We start from the raw sequence: 25,114 nt of genomic DNA on the forward strand, positions 1-25,114 counted from the left end.
GAGAGAGAGAGAGAGAGAGAGAGAGAGAGAGAGAGAGAGGGTAAAGAGATTATAATTTGTTTATGTGGGCCATCATCCCAAAGTTAATCAAAATTGATGCTATTTAGAAAATAATAGGAACGCATCAGGTTCTCATCAAGATAGTTAAATTATTTTTTCAAATTGAATAACTTGATATTTTGCCTTTATAAATAAAGGCAAATGAAGTTCTTTATGATATCGACCCTAATAATGTGCTTTTGATTCATACTGTATCTCAGAAATACCACGCATGATGACTTTGATGGGAAAGCTTTTACTCCAACATAGGAAAAAAAAATACCCCAGTTTAGACATCAAACATTATAAACGTACAATTTCATTTTCTAATAATTTATTGGAAAGTGCCGAGGTAAATTCCATTGACTATCTCCAATACTCGTCGGTGTCCACCTCCACTCGGGTAGTCTCCAACACCCACACTTATAGACAAGCGGTAGGGAAGATGAATGAAAAATCGATGCGTACATTTAAAAAGATTACACTCTTTGAGGCACATTGTTTGGTTTACGCGTCATCGAACACAAAAGCTCGTCGCTTTGGGATTAACCACACAAGATGCGTTAAAGTTAGTCAACTCTCAAAAGCCAAAGCTGGGTAAAGTTTCTGCTCCTCGGGCTGATTTGACTTTAGCTGCACATTTATTTTTTCTGCGTTCGGTGGCTTCAAAACGTTTATGATATGCATTACTACTCAGGTAAATATTTTAGTGAGCTCTTTAAAAGAAAACAACAACGCTGATGATACGGTCACAGAAAGACACTTGTGTACATTGGATATAAGTAGGACCTCTGTCCAGAGCAAGAAAGGCAGACTGAAATGTATACTGCCACTCACCTTTTCGTGGACATCAACGTACCCCACTGGTCCAAAATTCACTATTCCTCGTGTGGTATGGTGACGTTTTCTATTCACACGAAGAATATCGAACCGAGCCGATGCTCATGGTAGAGACGTCGACATTGTCAATTTGAGAGTTCCGAAATCCCACTCACGGCCAGTACGGATTTGTCAATTCCTTCTCAAATACCCAAGTTTCAATCAGTCAACGCGAACACGTTTTTGGTAAAAGTGCATGTTTCGTTGGTGAAAAAAATCTAATGTTTGTGTAAATTTCACCTTCATTTCAGCTGAGATGGAGAAATGTACCCACATGGAATCGGCAAAAAGGAGAGTGAGCAGCCTCGGCTGTAAACAGCGCGGGCAGAGCTAAGGGGGGCATATGTTGTTGCATTTACAGCTGCTTGTTGCTCGTACGTTACAGTTATAATTCTATGGTAAATTCAACTATGGATTTTACCATCAAATATCTTACTTATTACCACATTATGAGAGTCATCTAACAATAAATGTTGTGTTTTATAAACTCGTGTCAAAGAAAAAATGGACACGGCCAAGTCTCGAAGCTAACATTTCCAATAGTAACCGAATGCATCATATTTGCTGTTAAAATCTCTCGAGATCAGTGACTCCTACTGGCGAACTAGATAAACGTCTCATGTTCAAGAACAACCTGATGGACTAGTGCAGAGGTCGGGAACCCTATGTACTGTATGTGTGTATATGTATATAGATATTGTATATACATATACACACCTACACATATACATACACTATGTATGTATATAGTACCAAAATTGGGGATCCATCCATCCACCCATCCATCTATCTATATATCTTTATATAACTATGAAATTTGGAAAGTTGGACTTTTAACAGAGCAGAGGTCAAATTTTGTGATTTGGCTTTTTCTTTGACCCTCGCGTCATCATACATCTTACAATGTTGAGTCAGGTGATGTTTAAATCTAGGTTCGTCACCTGTCAGCAAGTCGGGGTCCTTCCTCAACTCCTTTTTCACAGGTTCCGGAAGACCCTTGACAACAGCTTTTCGCGACACAATATGCAGACAACTGGAGCCTTCCCGCGGCGTGTCGTGTCAAGCCAGCTCTTCGGAGACGGCTATACAAATCCAGATCTGCAACACCCAGACTGGCACAAGGGAGAACTCACCGAGTTTTTTTCGGCCGACGGAGCTGCACGTCCCGCGCTGCATCTCCGTGATCTTCTCCTACTAGCGGGCGACATCGAGAGTAACCCGGGCCCACCATGTCCATGGTGTGGCAAGGGATTTCGTCGTGACCAACCTCCAATCGACTGTCCGGGTTGTCGGCGCTCCTTCCATAAACGTTGCACTGGCCTGACTCGACCTAAGCAAAAGAGTCCCATAGGCTTCCTGTGTCGGCTTTGTCGGGGGGAAACCGCCAAACCACGACATCAACCTACAGTCGCCAACGACGCTCGATGCTCCGTCTGCCCACGATCCTCGCTGCAGATTATGCGGCGAGGAGGAGGAATCGTCGGAACATCTCTGGCTGCAGTGTCCGGCACTGCTCGCAGAACGACACCAACGTCAGATCGGTCAAACAATGTCAGAACTCGTCTCCCTCCCCCAAGGCAGTCTACCGCATCTGAGGACCATCCTCAGGCGGCTGAGGTGATTTAACAATAACAACAACAACGCGACACAATATGCAGACAACTGGAGCCTTCCCGCGGCGTGTCGTGTCAAGCCAGCTCTTCGGAGACGGCTATACAAATCCAGATCTGCCACACCCAGACTGCCACAAGGGAGAACTAACCGAGTTTTTTCGGCCGAAAGGAGCTGCACGTCCCGCGCTGCATCTCCGTGATCTTCTCCTATTAGCTGGCGACATCGAGAGTAACCCGGGCCCACCATGTCCATGGTGTGGCAAGGGATTTCGTCGTGACCAACCCCCAATCGACTGCCCGAGTTGTCGACGCCCCTTCCACAAACGTTGCACTGGCCTGACTCGACCTAAGCAAAAGAGTCCTATAGGCTTCCTGTGTCGGCTTTGTCGGGGGGAAACCGCCGAACCACGACATCAACCTACAGTCGCCAACGACGCTCGATGCTCCGTCTGCCCACGAAAGATTCCGAGAGGAACCACCCCCATCTTCTGTCAAAATTGTCCAAACGTCGCGCACCGTCAATGTACGCACATCTCACGCTATCACAAAAACCTTCACTGGCTTTGTAATAGCTGCACCAACACACACATCTCATCCTCGCCCAACACACACAACAAACACACAACCAACCAACCACCATCCACATCACATGCAACATCGGGAGCACACAACACAAATACCTCACCCCCGCCCACCCCACACAACACAAACACACCCAACCCGGGAACACACAACACAAACAACACGTCACCTCCACCATCCACAGGTCTCTGTATTGCCCGCAACACAACATGTCCACACTGCTCGAAACCACTAGACCACGCCAAACCCCCTCTGGTTTGCAAGACATGCTGTCGCGAGTTCCACTGCCAATGCGCGCCGGAGCCTCGAACTACGCGGGACAAGCTTCGCAAGAAGAATGAATGGAGATGCCCCACCTGTAAAACACACACAAATAACACAACACACACACCACAACAGCACAACCCACAACAAATCATCCGGTCAGCAGCACCCCCGTCTACACTTCGCCAGATACGGCTTCTTCAGTGGAATGCAAACTATCTCGCAACAAAGGTGATCGAACTTGGCAGCCTCCTCCGGAAAACCAAGGTTGATGTCGCCCTTATCCAAGAATCCAAACTTGGCCACGAAGATCCGACACCACAAATAGACGGGTACGACTGTATCAGGCAGGACAGGCAAGGTAGCGGTACGGTTCACCACAGAGGTGGTGGCCTGGTGACCTACATCTGGAAGGGGATTCAGTACTCCACATCGATGCTGAGCGCCGCCACCCTGGAAATACAACAGATCACTCTCCATACGACCCGCAGACGTCAACTCCGGCTGACGAATGTTTACCTGCCTCCTCACTCGTCGGACTATGCCCATGCTGTCAACACTAATTGGACCTGCCATCTCCCTGTCACGAAAGGGGTGATATGTGGTGATCTCAATGCCCATCACCCCTCATGGGATAATTCCGCCAGACCAGATGCCCGAGGCACGCTGATCAAAGAATGGCTCGAAGACGTGTCCAAAACAACCCTCAATGATGGCTCTCCAACACGAGTAGCTGGGAGTGCCCATGGTCCCGGTATCAGCACACCAGACCTCACAATCGTAGACGAAGAGATCGCCCATCAATTTTCATGGGAAACCGCGAATGACTTGGGCTCTGACCACCTGCCGATCCTGATGTGCTGGAACGAAAATCTCCGAGTGGAAAGACCCTGCAGACGCATCCGCCGCAACTACAGGAAAGCTGACTGGGAGAAATTCCGCGCTAGTCTTGATATGGGTCTCTCGAAGATTATGGAAGAAGAAACCCCATCCGGCAAATTCACTGCTTTCATTGCTCTCCTCAAAGATGCAGAGAAAACAGCTGTCCCGATAAAAGCCGTCCGTTCAAGGGAGACACCCTGGATGACCTCGGAAATCCAGGCACTAAAGAAGAAGCGCAACCGGTTGAGACGCGACATGGGTAATGATCGCAAGGAATTTGTAGAAACGTGCAGAGAGATAGGCCGCCTGACGGCGGAGGCGAAACGAAACGCATGGCGAAATCACCTCGAACGCATTCACAAATCAAAAGATGTCAAGTAGACGTGGGCAGTAGTGAAATCGCTGTCTGGAAAAGGCTCATCGAACACGGGCAAGGCACTTGTTTACAACGGCGCCACATATGCAAGTGACAGAGCAAAGACATCAGCGTTTGTTCAAGAATATGCCACCATCAGTGGACGAACGACAGACAAGCCAATGCGTACCGCCTTGCGAGAGCTGCATATGGCCATCACCAGCCGGCGATACTCACCCCGGCAGAAGATGGAGTCACCCTTCACCATCGATGAACTGAAGAAGGCGCTGACGCAGCTCAAACCGCACAAGGCAGCGGGCCCAGATGAGATCGCGCCCGACCTCCTCAAACACCTCACCACACCGCTACAGATCGAGCTTCTTCCCATCATGAACAACAGCTGGCTATCAAAATGGTTCCCACAACACTGGCGCGAAGCCACCATCATTCCCTTCCTGAAAAAAAGGAAAGATCCAGCGGACGTAGGAAGTTACCGACCGATTGCCCTGACGTCTACTATTGGGAAAGTTCTTGAACGAATGATAGCAAACCGACTATCATGGTGGCTGGAGGCGAATTCCATCCTCAGTGCCTGGCAAGCCGGTTTTCGAAAGGGTCGCAGCACCACCGATCAATGCCTCCGGCTGTCCCAGTTCATCTCCGACGGGTTCCAGTCGTCGCAGCGCAAACGCACAGTTGCTACATTTTTTGACTTCAGCAAAGCGTATGATCGAGTATGGCGGACAGGTTTGCTGCTTAGTATGACAAGACTCGGGATCCCCCTACGGTTCGTTGAATGGCTTGCCTCCTGTTTCACCAACCGCACAGCGCGAGTGAGAATCGGCACTGCCACTGGTCGGAGCAGAGTATTCAAGGAAGGCCTCCCTCAAGGCTCCGTCCTGTCACCCATCCTGTTTACCATTTACATCAACAGCCTGCTGGAGAAGTTTGACGACAAAACTATGGTGAGCGCCTATGCAGACGATCTAGCCATCGCCAGAGCCGGTAGAAATAAAGAACAGGTAGCCGAGGAGCTGCAAGGAGAGGTGGATAAAGTGGTGGAGTGGAGCTCCCAGGCAAAGCTAACCCTCAATACTTCCAAGTGTGAAACAGCCTTCTTCAGTCTTGACAGCGCAGAGGCATCGTGGCAGCCCGACATAGCAATATCCGGTGAAAGGTTGTCCTGCAACCCGTACCCGACCTTCCTGGGAGTCACATACGACAGGCTACTCACGTTTGGGGAGCATGCCAACAAGCTCTGCCGTTCAATGCACGGGAGAACCAACCTGCTCCGGCTAGTATCGGGCACAACATGGGGATGGCACAAGCCGGACCTCCGCAGAGTCTACACAGCGACTCAACGCAGCCTAGCAGAATATGCCGCCCCAGCCTGGTACCCCTGGTTGTCAGCCACTAACATCAACAAACTCGAAAGAGTACAACTAGAGGCCGCAAGAGCAATCACACACCAACTACGAACGACTCCTGTTGAAGCAGTTCGAGCCGAGGCGAATCTCCCTACCCTTGAATCTCGCCTTACAGCTTCCTCAAGAATTAAGGCTGACGACTGGGCACACCTTCCCGCAACCGATGACCGCCGCCAGCTCCTGGAATCCAACATCCGATACCGGCTTAAAAAACGCTCTGATTGGCGCAGTCTAGTATCCCAGCCTACCTCATCCATCACCCCCGACAACCGACACACACAACCGCCATGGGATCTCCCGCCCCCCATCCAAGCCATCTACACACCAACAAACAAGACGATGCCGCAAGAAATACAATTGTCAGCCGCAGCGGCAACGATCGAGTCAAACGCATCCAACGCCGAACTCCTGCTTTTCACCGATGGTTCGACACGTGAAGGCACGTCGGATGGCGGAGCCGGCCTTGTCGTCCTCAAAAACGACCAAGTGGTACATGAATGGCATGCCCCCACGGGTGTCCATAGCAGCTCCTTCCAATCAGAGGGAGTTGCCCTTGCCGGAGCTCTACGCTGGCTCACCACTGCAACCTGGGAAGTAGCCACGATCGTCTGTGACTGCAAGTCCCTGGTTGCAGCTGTCTCCAACCCCTTCCCAACCGAGGCGGTCATCATCGACCTACAAAAGACGGCAGCAGACCTGGCAGTCGATAAGCAATTGTCGATTATCTGGGTCCCCGGCCACTGCAACCTACGTGGAAACGATCTTGCAGACGCCCAGGCGAAACTCGGGTCAAACATGCCTCAACCCGAGGTTGCGCCAGATGCTGCCACCCGTCGAGCCACCATCCGTCGCGAGTGCCGACCTCCTCCAATCCAGCACACGCGACTCCAGGAAGTCTTCCAACGAAGACCCGATGAACGGCGAGAAGCGGAACTCTCTCGGGCTGAAGTCACGGACCTAGCCCGATTCCGATGCGGCCATCATACATCCCTACGACGGTGGCAACACCTCACGGGGAAGACAGAAGATCCCCGCTGCAGATTATGCGGCGAGGAGAAGGAATCGTCAGAACATCTCTGGCTGCGGTGTCCGGCACTGCTCGCAGAACGACACCAACGTCAGATCGGTCAAACAATGTCAGAACTCGTCTCCCTCCCCCAAGGCAGTCTACCGCATCTGAGGACCATCCTCAGGCGGCTGAGGTGATTTAACAACAACAACAACAACAACAACAACAACAACAACAACAACAACAACAACAACAGCTTTTCTGAACAAGGTTTCACTCTCAAATATGCCAGATGGATGGCGGCCGGTGCTTTCTATCCAGTCTTTTACACACTGTTCATAGTGCGCCGGGCCTCCCACTCCATCGGGTTATGGGAACACGGTTGGGGCCAACTCATGGGGTCCTGGGAAGGCATTTTAAACTGCCCTAAACAAGGTGTCTGACACCAGGGTCAATGGAGTTTCATGTGGGTTTCTAGTAGTTGCTTCCCTTCCCCTATCATTCATACCTTAGGTTGAGTGCAGGAAGCTGCTATGGCCTGTCTCATGTCACCAAGCGCACAATTCCATCCACTCATTAAGGCCAAGAACTTCATCAGCCATAAACTTCCTCCCCTCGCCAGAGGAGGGAATTTTTCAGTTAATGCAGTCACATCTCTAAGAACAAGAGGATCACATATCATGTGTTAGAGTTACTAGTCATACATTATTATATAATTACTTGCAATGAAGAAGGCTTTGCTTTACTTAGCTTTTTAATATTAGAAATGTATTATAGTACATCTGCTTGCAACCATGTAAATGCCTTGTTCATTAGTTAGACCAAACAACAGGAAGGTCGAATCCTCTTCGACAGCTAGGATGTGGCGAAGATCCTTCAGCACTACATGGTCTTCATTTGTTTAGAGAGCCAAACCCTTTATTGTAACTAGGGTCCTTGACAATTGACTTCTCACTTCTATCTTACCACCCCTCCATTGAGCGCTGAGATGTCCATTTTAACTAGGGTCCTTGACTATTGACTTCTCACTCCTATTTTCCTACCCCTCCCTTGAGAGCAGTTACTAGGGTCCTTGAAGCTAATAAACAGGGAAAAGATGCGTGTAACGCCAGAATGAACCTGGACAGAGATGATTCGGTTCGATTCTCTTGCAAGAATTCAACGGATGATTGTCCTGTCTCTTTTATTTATTTAGTTCGTCGGCTCCACTGTTACGTGGGCGGAGGGTGATGTGAAATCCTGAATCTGGTAGAGCCTGTCTGCACATGCCTACACCCTCTTTTTCCCTTTCGTCTGGAATGTCTGAATCACTGCCTGAGTCATAATGTGATCGTCGATTAGCGTCCTCAAACAGTTTAAGATGTTCCGTCAACTCACCTTTTCCTTTCTTACTACGTTTCTTTCCTTCTTTTTTTCTGTCGAGCTATTTCCTCTCTCCACTTCTGTTCTCTATAACATCGGTCCCCCTCTGCCTCATGTCTCGCCATTTCTTCTACTTTTGTTTCTTTCATTCCTTTGTCATCATCGTCCTCTTGGTCCATGTCAAGTCTATTCTTGGGAGTCGATGATCTTGTTGGTGTCCGTCCCGTGGTTAAAACAGTCAAGTCACCACTAGACAATTTTGTATTAGCTTTTTTGTATTCAAGATTACATGCCGTCTTTATGAGATCTTTTGCCTCGGAGGACATGGGTTCCTCCTCATTCCCAACGTGAAGGATCAAACGTCCACTTAAAGTCACTAAGGGTGCTTGTAGAAAAGCACCATAAGGTCCCGTCGAAGCTTGATAAGTCGGTGGAGGTGCAAACTGGACAGTAAGGGGCGACAAAGACAAAGCTTGTTTAGGAGGATTAGTAGGATCCACTGTGGGTTGGGATAATGTAGGATAAATGCCACCAAAGGGCGCCACAGGACTACCTTGTATTCGTAATATATTATCAATGCCACCAGGGGGCGCCACACGACAACCTGATTTTTCAGAAGCAGATGTTGACCTGGCCTTTTCCATAGCCTGTTGGCGCCTCGCCGTGGCCAAAGGTGTTGACGCAACTACCAAGTTATGTACTATCAATCTCTGCTCTTCTAATTCCTCCTTCTCCCCCTGTATCGGGTTTCGTCTCCACCTACTCACCTCCTTCTTTCGCTTTTGTAGTTCTGCCTTTTCAACTGTGATGTCACGCTCTATTTTCTGCAAACCGATGAACAAACCAAGCATGTCCCACTCCCCCTTTCGACTAGTAAGATGTATATTTCCTTTCAACATACAAAATTGTTTCTCCAACTTATGTCTAGCCTTATCTTGTTTTTTACTTTGCACACCACTCAGAACCTCTGCCTCCACATCTCCGTACAAACTCATCAATTCATTCCATTCTTCGTCGCCATTCTTCTCTTTTTCCTCATTCATTCCAACACATGCACCAGAATTTTCACATTCTCTCTCAAACTCTCCTTCCATTTTCACCAATGCAGTCATCACAAATCACCGGATGAATTTGGAATTGTAAAATATTATATTTATTATATTTTAGGAATTAAATATCTGTGGACCCCGTCGTTTCCCTGCTGAAGATTTCTTTTACACGACCGTTTAGGAATCCTCAATTCCCTTTTTATTTTACTCGTCAATAAAAACAATTAATCATACCACAGTTATCGTGAAATCCCTGATTTCATATATATGATCATGAAAATGTTCCCTGAACAAATACTTGTATTATATAAGTCAAATTTCTACTGTGACTTCTCAATAATTTAACAATCCAATATCAGAATTTTGACTGTAAAGTAACAGGTATTCTGATCACCAGGCCACAATCCATTCGCAAATAGTAGCTAGCTCAGACATGGGGAAACTACAGCTCACAGGCCACATACCCGTTAGGATTTTTACCATTCCATCGTGGGATAGGATGGAAGAGCTGTCGGCGCTTACCAGCAAAGGAGTCGAAGAGTTCTGCCCTGCTGCTGTTTTCTTCAGCTTCAGACTACTGAGGAACTGTGCGGATAAGCTTGGAAGAGGGACTCTGCATATTCTCTACCTCAGTCACAGTCTGCAGCAGTTCCCCATCTCGTGGAAGACTTCCTGTTTGTGGTTCTGTCAGGAGTGGCTTGGTTGCCCCTCCTGGCATGATGTCATGACCGTCAGGAGTGGCTGGGTGGTCCCTCCTGGCATGATGCCATGATTGTTATCAGCCGTGGCAATTAGGTGATTATGTTTTCCTGGCTATTTAAGCATTTTGAGTTTGTTGAATGTTTGTCGGATCGTCTGGTTTCATTCCCTGTGTTTCCACGTTTGTCATGCCGTTCACTTGACGCCACGCCACGCTGCATGTTTATTTTCTGTAATAGTAAGTGATCAAGCCAAGTTGTTTATGTTATGTTTTTCCCGTTTACTAAACCAAGCAACAAGAGCAACATATCTGCCTCCCCTTTTCCATTTGCTTCGGCGAGTCCGCACTTGGGTTCACCTTCCCCCCCGATCGCGTCGCACTACGCGACGGGATCATAACAGCACGATCCGACCATCATGGACCCAGCGGAGCGCCACCCACGCTCGCGCCGACGCAGTCGGCGATGCCAACCATCCACCTCGAAGACACCGGACTGCTTAGAGTGTATAAGAAACCCCTCAGAATTGTTTAGGAGTTTTGTAATGAACACACTGTGGTGTGGGGCTCTCAGGCACATCATTGCTGGAGATGAGTCTCAGCTGGTAGGAGAGTTAGATCCGCAGCTTACTCCCACGCCCCACCACTGCTATGCACATCACACTGGGAAGCCCAAACAGTTTAATCATGATGCCCAGGTGCGTACAACCACCAGAAATCGCCCAAGTTATCTTATGCCTATGACCAGCGGAATTGGTTCACCATGGAAGGAGCCTGAAGATTCTGGTGAGGAGGACGTCGTTGAGGAAATTGATTTTTTTGCTGGTGTTTCGGAATCCGATAGGGAATTCTTCAACCAATTCGGACCCCAAGACCTTCCACTGGAGGAGGATTACCCCTATTTTCCCCCCGACAATTCCTACTCCAAATACCCCGACCAGCAATTACAGAGTGGGCTGAACACCTATTATGGGCTACCACGTGATGGCGGGGGTGCTGTGCAATCCTCCCAGAGGATGCGCCGAGCGCCACGCCGTAGAGCGAAGCGAAAGGAGTGCCTGGACACACTAACCACTGTCCAAGTTACGCGCCCGACCTCGTCCGTCCAAGCTCCTCTCCCGACCACGTCTGTCCAAGCTCCTCGGTCGACCTCGTCCGTCCAAGCTCCTCACCCGACCTCGACCACGCCTTTCCTAGTGCCCGAAGTTACTCGGTTGACCACGCTTTTCCAAGTGCCCGAAGTTACTCGGCCGATCACGCTGTACCAGTATCTCCTAGAAACTTTGCCGACCTCACCGTTCCAAGTGGCCGAAGTTACTCTGCCGACCACGCCTTTTCAAGTGCCCGAAGTGACTCGGCCGACCACGCTTTTCCAAGTACCCGAAGTTACTCGGCCGACCACGCCTTTCCAAGTGCCCGAAGTTACTCGGCCGATCACGTTGTACCAGCATCTCCTAGAAACTATGCCGACCACGCCTTTCCAAGTGGCCGAAGTTACTCGACCGACCACGCCTGTCCAAGTGGCCGAAGTTACTCGGCCAACCACGCCTGTCCAAGTGGCCGAAGTTACTCGGCCAACCACGCCTGTCCAAGTGGCCGAAGTTACTCTGCCAACCACGCCTGTCGAAGTGGCCGAAGTTACTCGGCCGACGACGCCATTTCAAGTGCCCCAAGCTCCTGTGCCAAGGCCACGCGAAGTACTCCTGTTGCCACTGGGGTCGCCAGTCGCACCCGTACCGAAGCCACGGACCAGGTTTCCGGTGACGGATGGCCATTCTAGCACCGCTCAGTCAAGCACCGCTCAGTCAAGCACCGCTCTCCCAAGCACCGCTCTCCCAAGCACCGCTCTCCCAAGCACCGCTCTCCCAAGCACCGCTCTCCCAAGCACCGCTCTCAAGCACCGCTCTCCCAAGCACTGCTCTCCCAAGCACCGCTCTCCCAAGCACCGCTCTCCCAAGCACCGCTCTCCCAAGCACCGCTCTCCCAAGCACCGCTCTCCCAAGCACCGCTCTCCCAAGCACCGCTCTCCCAAGCACCGCTCTCCCAAGCACCGCTCTCCCAAGCACCGCTCTCCCAAGCACCGCTCTCACAAGCACCGCTCTCCCAAGCACCGCTCTCCCAAGCACCGCTCTCCCAAGCACCGCTCTGTCCAGCGCCTGCCCGTCCAGCGCCTGCCCGCCCAGAAGTGGCGACGATGCTCCGGCGCCCCTGGAAGACACGGCCGGCGACTTCGAGAGTGGCATTGCGCCAGTGCCCCTGGAGGACGGGGCTGGCGACTTCGAGAGTGGCAATGCGCCAGTGCCCCTGGAGGACGGGGCCGGCGACGTCGAGAGTGGCAATTCTCCGGTGCCCCTGGAAGAAGGGGCCGGTGACGTCGAGAGTGGCAATGCGCCAGTGCCGCTGGAGGACGGGGCCGGTGACGTCGAGAGGGGCAATGCGCCAGTGCCGCTGGAAGACGGGGTCGGTGATGTCAAGAGTGGTAATTCGCCGGAGTCCCTGGAAGAAGGGGCTGGCGACGTAGAGAGTGGCAATTCGCCGTTGCACCTGGAGGACGGGGCCGGTGACGTCAAGAGTGGTAATTCGCCGGTGCCCCTGGAAGAAGAAGCCGGCGACGTCGAGAGTTGCAATTCGCCGTTGCCCCTGGAGGACGGGGCCGGCGACATGAGGAGTGGTAATTTGCTGGTGCCCCTGGAGGAAGAAGCCGGCGACGTCGAGAGTGGCAATGCGCCAGTGCCCCTGGAGGACGGGGCCGGCGACGTCGAGAGAAGCAATGCTCCGGTTTCCCGGGAGGAGGGAGTTGGCTACCCCCCGAGCAAACAGGGGAAGGTGCCCGACCATACTAAACTTCTGGTGTCTCCTAAAGGCAGGCAGCTTGGCCAAGACTTAAAGGACCAGCTGGGACGCCTGCCGGACCGACCACTGCCTCGTCTCGTTTCTGGGTGGCACGGATGCCCGCCAGACCTGCCCTTGCCTCGTCTCGTTCCTGACCGGCGCGGACGCCCGCCGGGTCAACCACAGCCTCGTCTCGTTTCTGCCCGGCGCGGACGCCCGCCGGGTCAACCACAGCCTCGTCTCGTTTCTGCCCGGCGCGGACGCCCGCCAGACTTGCCACTGCCCCGTCTTGTTTCTGGCCGGTGCGGACGCCCGCCAGACTTGCCACTGCCCCGTCTCGTTTCTGGCCGGCGCGGACGCCCGCCAGACTTGCCACTGCCCCGTCTCGTTTCTGGCCGGCGCGGAGGCCCGCCAGACCTGCCTCGTCTCGTTTCTGGCCGGCACTGACGCCAGCCGGACCGACTACTGCCTCGTCTTGTTTCAGGCTGGCGCGGACGCCCGCCGGATCGACCTCTCCTTCGTCTGTTCTTGGGTTGGTGTGGACGACCCCTGGACAATGCTAGGTCATGCTTGTGCTTGGTTCTCATCTTAGAATTGACTTTGGGACGTTGAGGATCCGTCCCTTAGAGGGGAGGTACTGTCAGGAGTGGCTTGGTTGCCCCTCCTGGCATGATGTCATGACCGTCAGGAGTGGCTGGGTGGTCCCTCCTGGCATGATGTCATGATTGTTATCAGCCGTGGCAATTAGGTGATTATGTTTTCCTGGCTATTTAAGCATTTTGAGTTTGTTGAATGTTTGTCGGATCGTCTGGTTTCATTTCCTGTGTTTCCACGTTTGTCATGCCGTTTACTTGACGCCACGCCACGCTGCATGTTTATTTTCTGTAATAGTAAGTGATCAAGCCAAGTTGTTTATGTTATGTTTTTCCCGTTTATTAAACCAAGCAACAAGAGCAACATATCTGCCTCCCTTTTTCCATTTGCTTCGGCGACTCCGCACCTGGGTTCACCTTCCCTCCCGATCGCGTCGCACTACGCGACGGGATCATAACAGGTTCCAGTTTTTGTCCAACTTTACAATGTCTTTTTGAGTCCGATTTTGCTACCGTAGCCAAAATGGCGCTGTTTAAGCGGCAGCCGGCGGCCGCGGTAGCTCCGTCCACTCTTGCTCATTTTGTGTTTTTGCAGCCTTTATGTCTTAATGTTTTGATTATTCTATTTACTTTGATTTGCTTTGTACTTTGCTTTGCTGTTCTGTCTAATCACCTTCTTGCTACTGCCACAATGTAATTTCCTGTATATGGGATAAATAAAGTTATCCATAAACCATAATTTCAGGAGCCTCTTGAAGAAGTCACTGAAAAATATTTGACCAAAATACCCTCAACCTGTGGTTTAAAATTCCCTGACTTTGACGGTAACGTCCCCAATGTCTGTCGTATTTTTTTCAACGTCCCCGATTTTGAATGTAACGTCCCCGACGTCTGTCGTATTTTCGTCAAAGTAATGGACTCCGGCGTGGACCAGTCTCCCTCGAGTCACGGTCAGGTGTCACCAGTATTGTTAGACGATAAATTTGCCATCTGACTCCAATGACGTTTGTCTATCTGAAACTATGACTTATCGACCTAACAATAGTGCATGTTCGGCATCAGGAGAGACGACCAGGATTCCACGGGTTACTCCACAGAAGATATATGTGTGCGTGTATGTGTGCCACGTCTTTCCAAATAGAAATTTGTTTTGAAACTCCAATGCAGTCGTGAGGCGCCACAGTCAGTTAGCATGCCTGCCATACCCGTGGCTGTGATTAACACTTTGTTTGTGTATGTGCGCCACACATTTACAAATAGAAATTTGTTTTGAAAGTCCAATGCAGTTGTTAGTCGCCACAGTCAGTCAGCACAGCATGACTGCCATGCCAGTGGCTGTGATTAACCCTTTGTTTGCCAAAAAAGCAATCATGAGCGAAAGTGACACAATGAAAGAACACCCACACAAAAACATAATAACTATTTGTACAAATTGTAACCTCCATGTATTGCATTAAGTTATACCTCTCTTAATGCTATCAGTTTAGCTCTTTTTGCATAGAATTGAGGTGCTAAAAGTACTGTATCTACATTTTTAATAGCGGTCAATATATATTGTATCCTGTTCCAGTTTTGTCTATTCCATTTATTCTTGGATAACACGTCGACATAAAGAATTTTTCATTACTCAGTGGTTGATATTTCATAATGTGCTAATGCTAATGTTGCTAATGCTAATGTGCTAGTGCTAATGTTGACCATATTCCCCCAGCATTTTATGCCATTAAGGCCCTAAGTAATCTAGAACTCGTGCCACCACAGTTTGTCAAACCCAAAGCAACAAACATCATTTGTTTCCTAGTTAGAGACTGTCAATCTCCCACTTTTTAAGATTGTACTTGCCAATCAATATTGTTAGGTTCATTAATAGATATACTTTAATACAATATAAAACAATATAAGGAAGACATCGGGCCTATCCAGCGTTGTCTTGCAAGTGAGAATCAACCCTGACTCGTCCTCGTCACGGATCATTCTAAAGAACCGAATTCTCTCCGGCCCGTTTAGGACATTAGATTCAAAACAATTCCATCCAACACCATTCAGGCAGTCCTACTGAAAGGGAAACTGGAAGAGGCTGGAGCCTTACTCCAGCCTAATAATTAATGTATTATATTCGTGTGCCACACATCAACAAGTAGAAATTTGTTTTGGAAGTACAATTGCCGCCGTTTATCGCCCCAGTCAGTGCGAGTGGCTGTGATTTACTATTTGTTTGCCAATAATACAATAACAGAAAAGTTTTGACACCTTGAAACACACACCCCCACTTAAGTATTTTAACCGTTTGTAGAAAAAAAATACCTCCATGTTTTGCATTAAGTTATACCCTCTGTTAATGCTATCAGTTTAGCTGTTTGTATGCAGAATTGAGGTGGCAATAGTTTCACCTCTGAAGTTTGTTTTAGTAGCCGTCAATGTACCTCGCATTGCGTTCAAATTTTGCCTACCCCATTCTATTCCTAGACAACCCATCCACTTAAAGCATAACTCAAAGGTTGATATTTCATAATTTGGAGGTGCTATGTATGAACATAAACACAACTTCATCACTTGTTTCATACCATGAAAGGCCCCACCAGATTTTGGACATCCAGTGCCAAATAGAGCCTATTTATGTAAAGGATCCCCATTCCCCAAATATCTCAGAATTCATGAGCCAACGCATTTTGTCAAAACCCAAAGCGACAAACAATCTGTTTCTTAGCCAGATTTTGGAACTTGGACAATTGTTCCTTTCCCCCTTCAAAGTTCAATGTTTAATAAAGGACCCACAAATTTTCACCAATATGCCATAATATTGTACATTTTCCCATCACTTTCTCTTTAACCAGCCAATTTCCTATGTTCAAGTATTTTGAACAATCCAACCATTCAAAACAGTATTAATATTCTTTTCTCCTCCAAAAGCTAATTTTTAAATAAGAGCCCTTCGAAATCCACAAATGGCTCAAAATGGCTAATTTGCTATATTCCCAAATCCAAAGCTTTTACCAAATCGATCTTTTACTAAACAGATTTTCTAACACCTTAAAATATATTTCTGTTTGAGACCCAAAAAATGAATGCAAAAGTAATCGCATAACCCAGCATTGCTTGCAGACCATGCAATCAGTTCCCAAGAGCTTGTTGTGAACCATAGTCCTGAGAAGTCAAGGTGTGAAGGAGAAGTGACCTCCAAAAGTTTTTTGGTTAACATACCTGTCAACCTCGAACCATTTGTGATCTTACCAAATTTTGTTTTCGCCCTTACATATATGTATAAATACATGGAAAATCTTACCACTTTACTTTTTTGTAAAAAATCACGAACAACAAGTGAAAATGAAAGTAAACATAAACAAGGGAACAGGAAACGGAAATCACATGGTGAAAGTGTTACAAAACGAAATGTTTATCATGATCTTTTTTTTTTAGCCAATCAGAGGCGCCGGTACATATATCACTTGGCAGACATGCGTTTTTTAGCCAATCAGAGGCGCCGGTACATATATCACTTGGCAGACATGCGTTTCCGGGAAGAAACAATGGCGGATGGTGAAAAATGGCTAGAAAGTGCCTTAATTTATTTTTTTTTCTCAAAATCACCGTTTAGCGTACCATTTTCATGTGTACAGCGTACCAATATAAAAATGGGCTTTCAGTTGTACCAATTACGGCGAGAACGTACCAGTTGACAGGTATGGGTTAACTTTGGAGTGAACATTTCTTGCCTTGTATTAATGTCACATTTATAATAATGATGAACCTAACGTTCCTAATAAGCAAAGCGTTCATATACGTAATGTTTAATATACAAAATATGGGAAAGTGTTCTTCCTTGCAAGCACATAATATTGATTATATTTCAAACAAATGTATAATAATGATAAACCTAACATTCCCCCGTAATTATATATATGTACGTGTTGTACCCCTGAATTTACGGGGTAGTATTTCGCCTTTAAAAGACGGGTGAAATAATCAGACAGGTCCTTTGTTGTGTTTCAAACCAACTTCAGTTATATCAAAGCAATTCACACAAAACATAATATACAATAACACCCGAATATATACATAGTAACATATTAACAACCCGTTATAACCCAAAACAATGTACTTGCTGCATAAACGATTATAACTTATGAGTATTGAAACTTGTTACCTTTTGTTCCGGCCGTCATATACTGCATACTATTATGCTACCGTTATAACGGCGGCCGAAGGTAGCTTGCTGTAAACAATACACCCGAGACTCGCACATTCACGCACACACATGTACAAAAGTAAACAACCAGCGGCCGAAGGTAGCTTGCTGTAAACAATACCCGAGACTCGCACATTCACGCACACACATGTACAAAAGTAAACAACCAGCGGCCGAAGGTAGCTTGCTGTAAACAATACCCGAGACTCGCACATTCACGCACACACATGTACAAAAGTAAACAACCAGCGGCCCAAGGTAGCTTGCTGTAAACAATACCCGAGACTAGCACATTTACGCACACACATAAAAAAGTAAACAACCATCACTAAGCATTACGCTCTTTCTCACATGCTAACTATTGCCTCTTGCACATCTCACACTCAATCGATCTTCAAAACAAAGCAACATACCTTTAAAAGACGAGTGAAATAATCAGACAGGTCCTTTGTTGTGTTTCAAACCAACTTAGAGAAATGTTCTGACTAGCCCGCTTTTATTCTGTACACAGGTCTACGACCATTACGTAATCGCTGCGTATTTCGCGCGTACCCATTACGTCATAGCTGCGTATTCCATGCACGCTTCGCGCGTCAAATCTGCGTGCGTTGCGCACGCTTCGCGCGTCATAACTGCATGAATACCTTTTAACCTTAACACCTGCACTCATTTATAACATCACTTACTTCACCCTGTCACATACGCAATCCCATAATCATTTTTTATTTATGACAAATACAAATACACTTGGGGGAAGTCCGTTGTCTCATCTTTACCAGAATTCACCGAACTTGCATATCTGGCCTGAAAAAGGAAGAACAAAATCATTCTCGTTCAACTCCTTTTCATAATTTGCATTTTCCTGGACATCAAAGTTATCACCAGCAGGCTGTCTAATGAGCAGATACAATCCTTGTCATTCGGAATTTGTTACAGCTACTGTTTCAACCCTAAGCCAGTCTAGCAAAAAGTGTAAGCAGAGAATAAGACAACACCCACACATTGGTATTAGCCAAAACAGCTGATATCCCCTCGGTGAAGGCCAATTGTTTACATTTGCTGAAGGCCTTATCCCACAATCTGCCACCAGGTCGACTGTTCCACTTCAGAGTGCCTCTTCATTTCCGGTTGGGTTCAGGGTCAGGCCTTCAACGGCTCAGGTGATCCATTGGGGGACGTGTTGTTGAGTGCAACATTTTCAAACATTGCACACACCCCCTGCTCCAGCAAGATCACATCAATGGTCAAAAGCATACTAGCCGCTTTGCGGCCCTGAGAAGTCATGAGACTGGTGGCTGCCAGCTGTTTCTTCATTTCTTTTTTGGAAATTGTAATGAATGGTATTCACCCAAAACATATTTTTATAACCCAAAGAATAATAGACTTCTGCAATTTGGCAAACCAACCCATAAGTCGGATCGCCATCCCTCGATGAGCCTTAACGTCGTCGAGAGAGGCCACCCACCACACCGAAATTCTGGACCGCCAATTGTATCGCCTCCACTCTAAAACAGATACTGGTAAAAACAGTGAAACCAAAGCACATAGTCCCGTTTCGTTTTGCCAGGAGTCATATAATTTAGTTGCCCCACTTCTCCATCATAAGCCAAATCGTGGAATCAGTGGCGCAGTTTGTCTACCGCACCCAGATTCAGACCAAGCCCTGTAAGGTTCAAACAGATGAAGTTAACAGTTGGAAAATTGGCTTGTCATTCACTGCTTTCATAACAGTATAGACATTATTCCAATATTTTTTTTGCTTTTCTTTACAAGCAGGACACTTTTTTCTTTCGTAAAAACACCTTCCCAACAAAATGGCGATTGAGAGAGTTGATGTATCGGATCGTATTTTCCATTGTCTGGTCTTTTGTTTTAACCCTTTGTAAGATGGTTTAGTCTCAATTGAAACACTTTCACCTTTCGCATATGGAGACGTCAAAACCAATTTAAAAGAGTTCCCTTTAGTTTATGGTATTGCTCGCTGAGCAATAATCTTTTCAATCAATATTGGGGTGGTTCCCGCATTTTATTAAATCAGTAAGCTTATCTTACCCGTCTCCTCAACGTTTCAACTGAGACCACCCACTTATAGTGCAAAAAGTAGCTCCACATAGTGCTAGTTCTTCTTCTTTAGATTAATGTTGAGCACCACCGTTGATCCAGGCTGTTTCCTGTTAAGCACACTCTCCTTCTGCCAATCCAAATTCAATGTGTTTTCTTAAAGATTTCCCCTTTTATGCAGTCAGGCAGATTAGCCTTATCATCCAGTTCCAATCTTGCATTGAACAATGGTGTTTTGTAGGGTCTACTAAATAGGATTTCCATATGTTGTTGTTCTGTTGAACTCGTTATGTAGGCAGTGATTTCTTAACGAGATGTGGAACCTTCTGTCCATCCAGCCAATTATTTTGTTAACACAATTTGGCTGGCATTATCACTATGAATCAATGGTTCTTTGGAATTTCAAATTGTGCACTGATATGCTGAGCATAGGTTAAGCATGCTCTGCAACCAATTTAACCCAATAAGTTGTGTAGTGGCACCGTACCCAGCCACCACCCCCCTGTCGAGACATAGGACTTCCCATGACACAAGCTAGGTAAGCTGAGGTCCCAATTTGGTTTTGTTTTTTTTTCTTTGTTTTTCCTAAGTGCTCCCAAACTTCCCATTCCGAAGAGCAGATTATTTGTTTCTCCACATTAAGTTCCAAATTTGGAGTACTCCTGCTGCACTCCTGTCAAAAAATTCATTTGGGGATTTTTTTTCTCTTTCTTTATGTTTTTGTTTTTGTACCAATCTGCCGCTTATTGGCGATTTTAGAAATCAATTCCAAATGTCTAAATTATTTTCCACTTTCATATTTTATTTATAGATTATATCTCGGTGGCCAGCCAATTACAAACAAAAAAACAGACCATCATCCACGCTCACACTCATAATCAGGGAATTTAGAGTGTTCAATGCGCTAATCACTAGTCTTTAAATTTGTGTCGTACAGCCATACATCAGTGGCCCGTACATTTTCATCACAGGTGTAAACCACCATCCGCAGTGGGGCTTCTTGGTAGCCCACCCCCATTTGCTGCCCTATCAGCAACAATCATTCCAGAAGGAACATCTCTGGTAAACCCCATGAATGTTTGCATTTATTGACGGTTGCCAAATGCGCGAAGGGACATGTCATTTGAAGGTCCATTTTGGGGGAAAATATGACATTAAAACCCTGTGTAATACTAGTCTCTGGGAGGTGAAGAGACAGAGTAGTCTATAAATCTAAAGGCGTCAGCGTCCTGTACTGTCCGGAAAGGTACTTAAACTCTGAAAAGTGTGCCAGGGAGTATACTTGTGTCTGTTTGTGTTTAGTGATAAATTACGGAAAAAAAGGGAAAAGAGTTGCTAGCTGATAGCACACCAACTCCCTTCAAAATGGGGACCTCAAATAATAAGACGGAATAATAACAAATAATATTGATTATATTTCAAACAAATTTATAATAATGATAAACCTAACACGATGTTTTGCTCTTATCATGAAATGTTTAACGTAAGCGTGCTCTTAGCCGCTAACTGTGACCTTCACACTCGCTGCGAAAGCAGCATTCTTATCTTTGTTTACAAATTCCTCCACCGCGAGGTACCATGCTTGAAATGTCGCCTCTTTATTTTTCTGTGCATAACGCATTTTAGAGAAGACTATCATTGGAAGACTATCCAACTATATCACTATACTTTGCCAAAACCCCATAATCAAAATATGCTGCAAGCACAACTATATCATAGCAAACCCCATTTTTGCCCTCAACTTTGCTTCCCAAAAGGCCAATTGTTGTAATGTCTTCACGGAAGGGGTCCAATTTTTTTTAGTTGCTTGTGCGGTCCGCGCGCATATTGAATGACCATATAATCAAGCTTCTGTTCCTAACCGTCAAATCGGTTTCTCCGCATTCCAATCTAATCAGCAGCCGCAGCAAACAGAGCGCTTTCCCCCCGCAGTCGGCGCATTATTTGGCAAATCTAGAGTGTGATAAAAAAACATTTAATTGGCCGTTTTGTATTCCTTTTCGTTAAAGTCAGGCTAAGCTGCAATAATCCATTTCATTCCAGTGAATTGACAGTACATTTAGGTACTATTAACACAGTACGTCTAACACCTAGGATGACCATTTTAATTGCTGTTTTACAAGCTGCAGTATCACACAAAAAATAATCGTATCCCATTCACGAACAATGTGATCTCAGTACAGTACATCCGCTAAATTTAGCTCCACTTCTCCATATACAAGTCATTGCTTATCTCATTTAGAGTAGGCCTGCCAGCTAGTCTTGCCAATTGGGCCTTGTTTTTAGAGACCTTCTTGTTGTCAGGAGCGGCTCGTTTGCCCCTCCTGGCTTGCCGTCAGTTCAGAGCGACTGTTAACAATCCTTGATTACTTCCTGATGTGGGCATTTAAGTGCGACGGAAGGGGTAGTCACTGTCGGATCGACTGCGCATATCCATGACGTAACTTCCTGCGCGACACACCATGTCACAGCCTACATGTCTACAGGTATTATTTCCCATGCTTCGTTTCTGTCATGTTTGGGAAGCCCTTGTTGTATTGTAAAACTTGTTTGGGTCGTTAAAAGCTTCCATTAAGAGTAAGTTCGTGTGTAATTAAATAGTAACTTTCATTTCCCTCTTCGTATGTTCCCCCTTAGGCTTATCTTGATTTTTATTACTCAGAACTACACACGCAACCCACGCACGTATACCCTAGCCTTATATACTGTCAGCGTTATATTCGTGCTTACCGGCCCAAGCACAGGACACTCAGAACTGCCCCAGTTTTTTAGACTAAGGCTCTGTCTTTTCACCTGTCAGAGACTAGCATTCACAGGGTTTTAAAGTCGTCGTCTCCAGGACGCGAGTCTCATTTTTCAAAATGGACCTTCACATGCAATGCCCTTTTGCGTATTTGGAGCACCCGTCGCAACATGCAGACATTCATGTTCTCAGATGTCTCCCTTAATTGGATTAGTCTTCAACCGTCAAGAATCCAGGCGCTCCGCCAAAATTCCAGCCCGCAAAGGGTTTTAGACGCCGTGCGCACGGTCTTTCCCAGATGTCGATCAGCAGCGCCCGGATTCCTTTCAGTATGTTGACTTCCAGGCTTAGAAGGACCAAAATGTTAGGTTCATTAATAGATATACTTTAATATAACAAAACAATATAAGGAACACATCGGGCATATCCAGCATTGTCTTGCAAGTGAGAACCAATCCTGACTTGTCCTCGTCACGAATCATTCTAAAGAACCGAATTCTCTCCTGCCTGTTTAGACATTAGAATCAAAACAACTAAGGTTACCTATTCAAAACATTTGCATAAGTGTTAACCTGAATAACACAATGATTTCAGATGGTCTCTTTATTTGAATGAATACAAACAACAGTGCATAGCATAATGGGTAGAACTGAGAGCGTGTTAAAGTGATGACCCACTGGATGTTACTGTAATCTGTACCATCTTCCTTTCTTTAGATTACTGTTCTGTAACTTTAAATTATTCTTGTAATATACTTCTTCTTGACATTTAACCTTGTAACAAAATGACAAATTTTCTCTTCTTTTTTTTAACAATCGAACAACCAAACAACAGTAATCCAACAATAAACCAAAGTCTTGAGTGCAATTTCTTCGTGTGTGTTTTAATTGTCTATGTATGCGTGTGTCTGGGCTTAGTAAGGGCAGCGTGCAGCGTACACCCTAGTTGGACCCATGTTTTTCATGTATGCTGTTCTATGATCACCAATTCAGTTTAGTCGGTGGCCGTGAGAGGCGGCCACAACGTGTGTAGACTGCCTGGCCTGGTGAGTCGTTGCGTGTCTCCGGTATCTGGCATCGTCCTGGTGCCGGTGTAGACGGGCTGCAAGGAGCCAGACTGCTTGGGGCGCTTGGGCATTCCGCACAGTGTGATTACCCATGGCCTTACCCATGGCCGCCTTTAGAGAGTACCGTGAACATCCACCACGAATGAGCGAGGGGCACATTTCTGAATGCATTGGCCCAATGGCCATTTCCCCGTGCGGTCACCCGGGAGCGGCTTCATTCTGATCTGGTCTCCCACATTTCCACGCCAACTTGTCAGTCACTCCGACCACCACATGTGGTTGCAGTAGGCTGTCTGCAACTGGTAGAGAGGATTTGAGCCTCCTTGACATTAATCGCTGGGCTGGTCTACTGCCTATCCCCTCTGTGGGTGTGTTGTGCCAGTGGAGGATGGCCATCCATCCGTCTGTCCCATCTGCTTTCGCCCGCTTACAGTGTGATTTGACTATCTTTACAGCCTTTACAGCCGCCTCGGCTTTGCCGTTTGACTTCGGATGGCGGGGCGACGACGTGACATGGGTAAAACCCCAGCTTGAAGCAAACTTTCTGAATTGTTCACTGGCGAATTAGGGGCCATAGTCCGTAATCACCTTGCCAGGCTGCCCATGACGCGCAAATTGGGCTCTGCAGCGCGTGATCAGCGTGTTGGCGGATGGGTCAGGCAGCTGGTCAATTTCCCAGAAATCTGAGTAATGGTCTACAAGAATAAGAAAGTCTTTGCCCGCATATGTATCCATACTTAATGCCAGTCAACAGTCATCGGAGCCAGGGTAAAACAATTAAACGTCCTCGGAGCCAGCTGCAGGGGGAAGTGTCCTTCGGTAACAATTATACTAAGCGTTTGTCAAGCATATAATGATTAATATTTCACATATACATATAATGATTAATATTTCAAGCGCATTTATAATAGTACCCAAAGTAACTCCAACTGTTACATTTGTACTTTAACATTTAGCTGATTAAGCTCTGTAATTGGAATGCCAAGTCTATAAGGTTTCAGCAAACTTCTTTCAATTTGTATGCCTTTAAAGCAATAGAAAGCAACCTCATCTAGTTGACATTGTTCAATGCTTATGTAATCCGTAAATATTCTCAGTCATCAATATAATCCATGACAAAGCATATTCCCACCGGCCAGGACAGAACAAAGAATGCCTTCCGTGCACTAAAAACACTCCATGCCTCTTCAGTCTAGGGAAATTATGCCTACCATAAATAAATTAATTTATCCAAACCAGCCAGCCACTATTTACCTAATTGTTTGAATGAATGCAGTTTCTGCATTCTTGTTTTCATGTTTGAGGTCATTAACACCCAAATACTGATTCTTTATATTTAAGATTGAATTCGCAAATAACCCCCATATTGTTGACCTTCCCATGGAGGGCAGGACATGTAAATCAGTGGCGGAGTTCCTCCTGCATCTGACTCGTCTCACCCCCACCAAGGAGACGATGTTTACGTAAGATAAGAG

Source organism: Stigmatopora nigra, chromosome 18 (genome assembly GCF_051989575.1).
Source record: "Stigmatopora nigra isolate UIUO_SnigA chromosome 18, RoL_Snig_1.1, whole genome shotgun sequence".
Taxonomy (NCBI): domain Eukaryota; kingdom Metazoa; phylum Chordata; class Actinopteri; order Syngnathiformes; family Syngnathidae; genus Stigmatopora; species Stigmatopora nigra.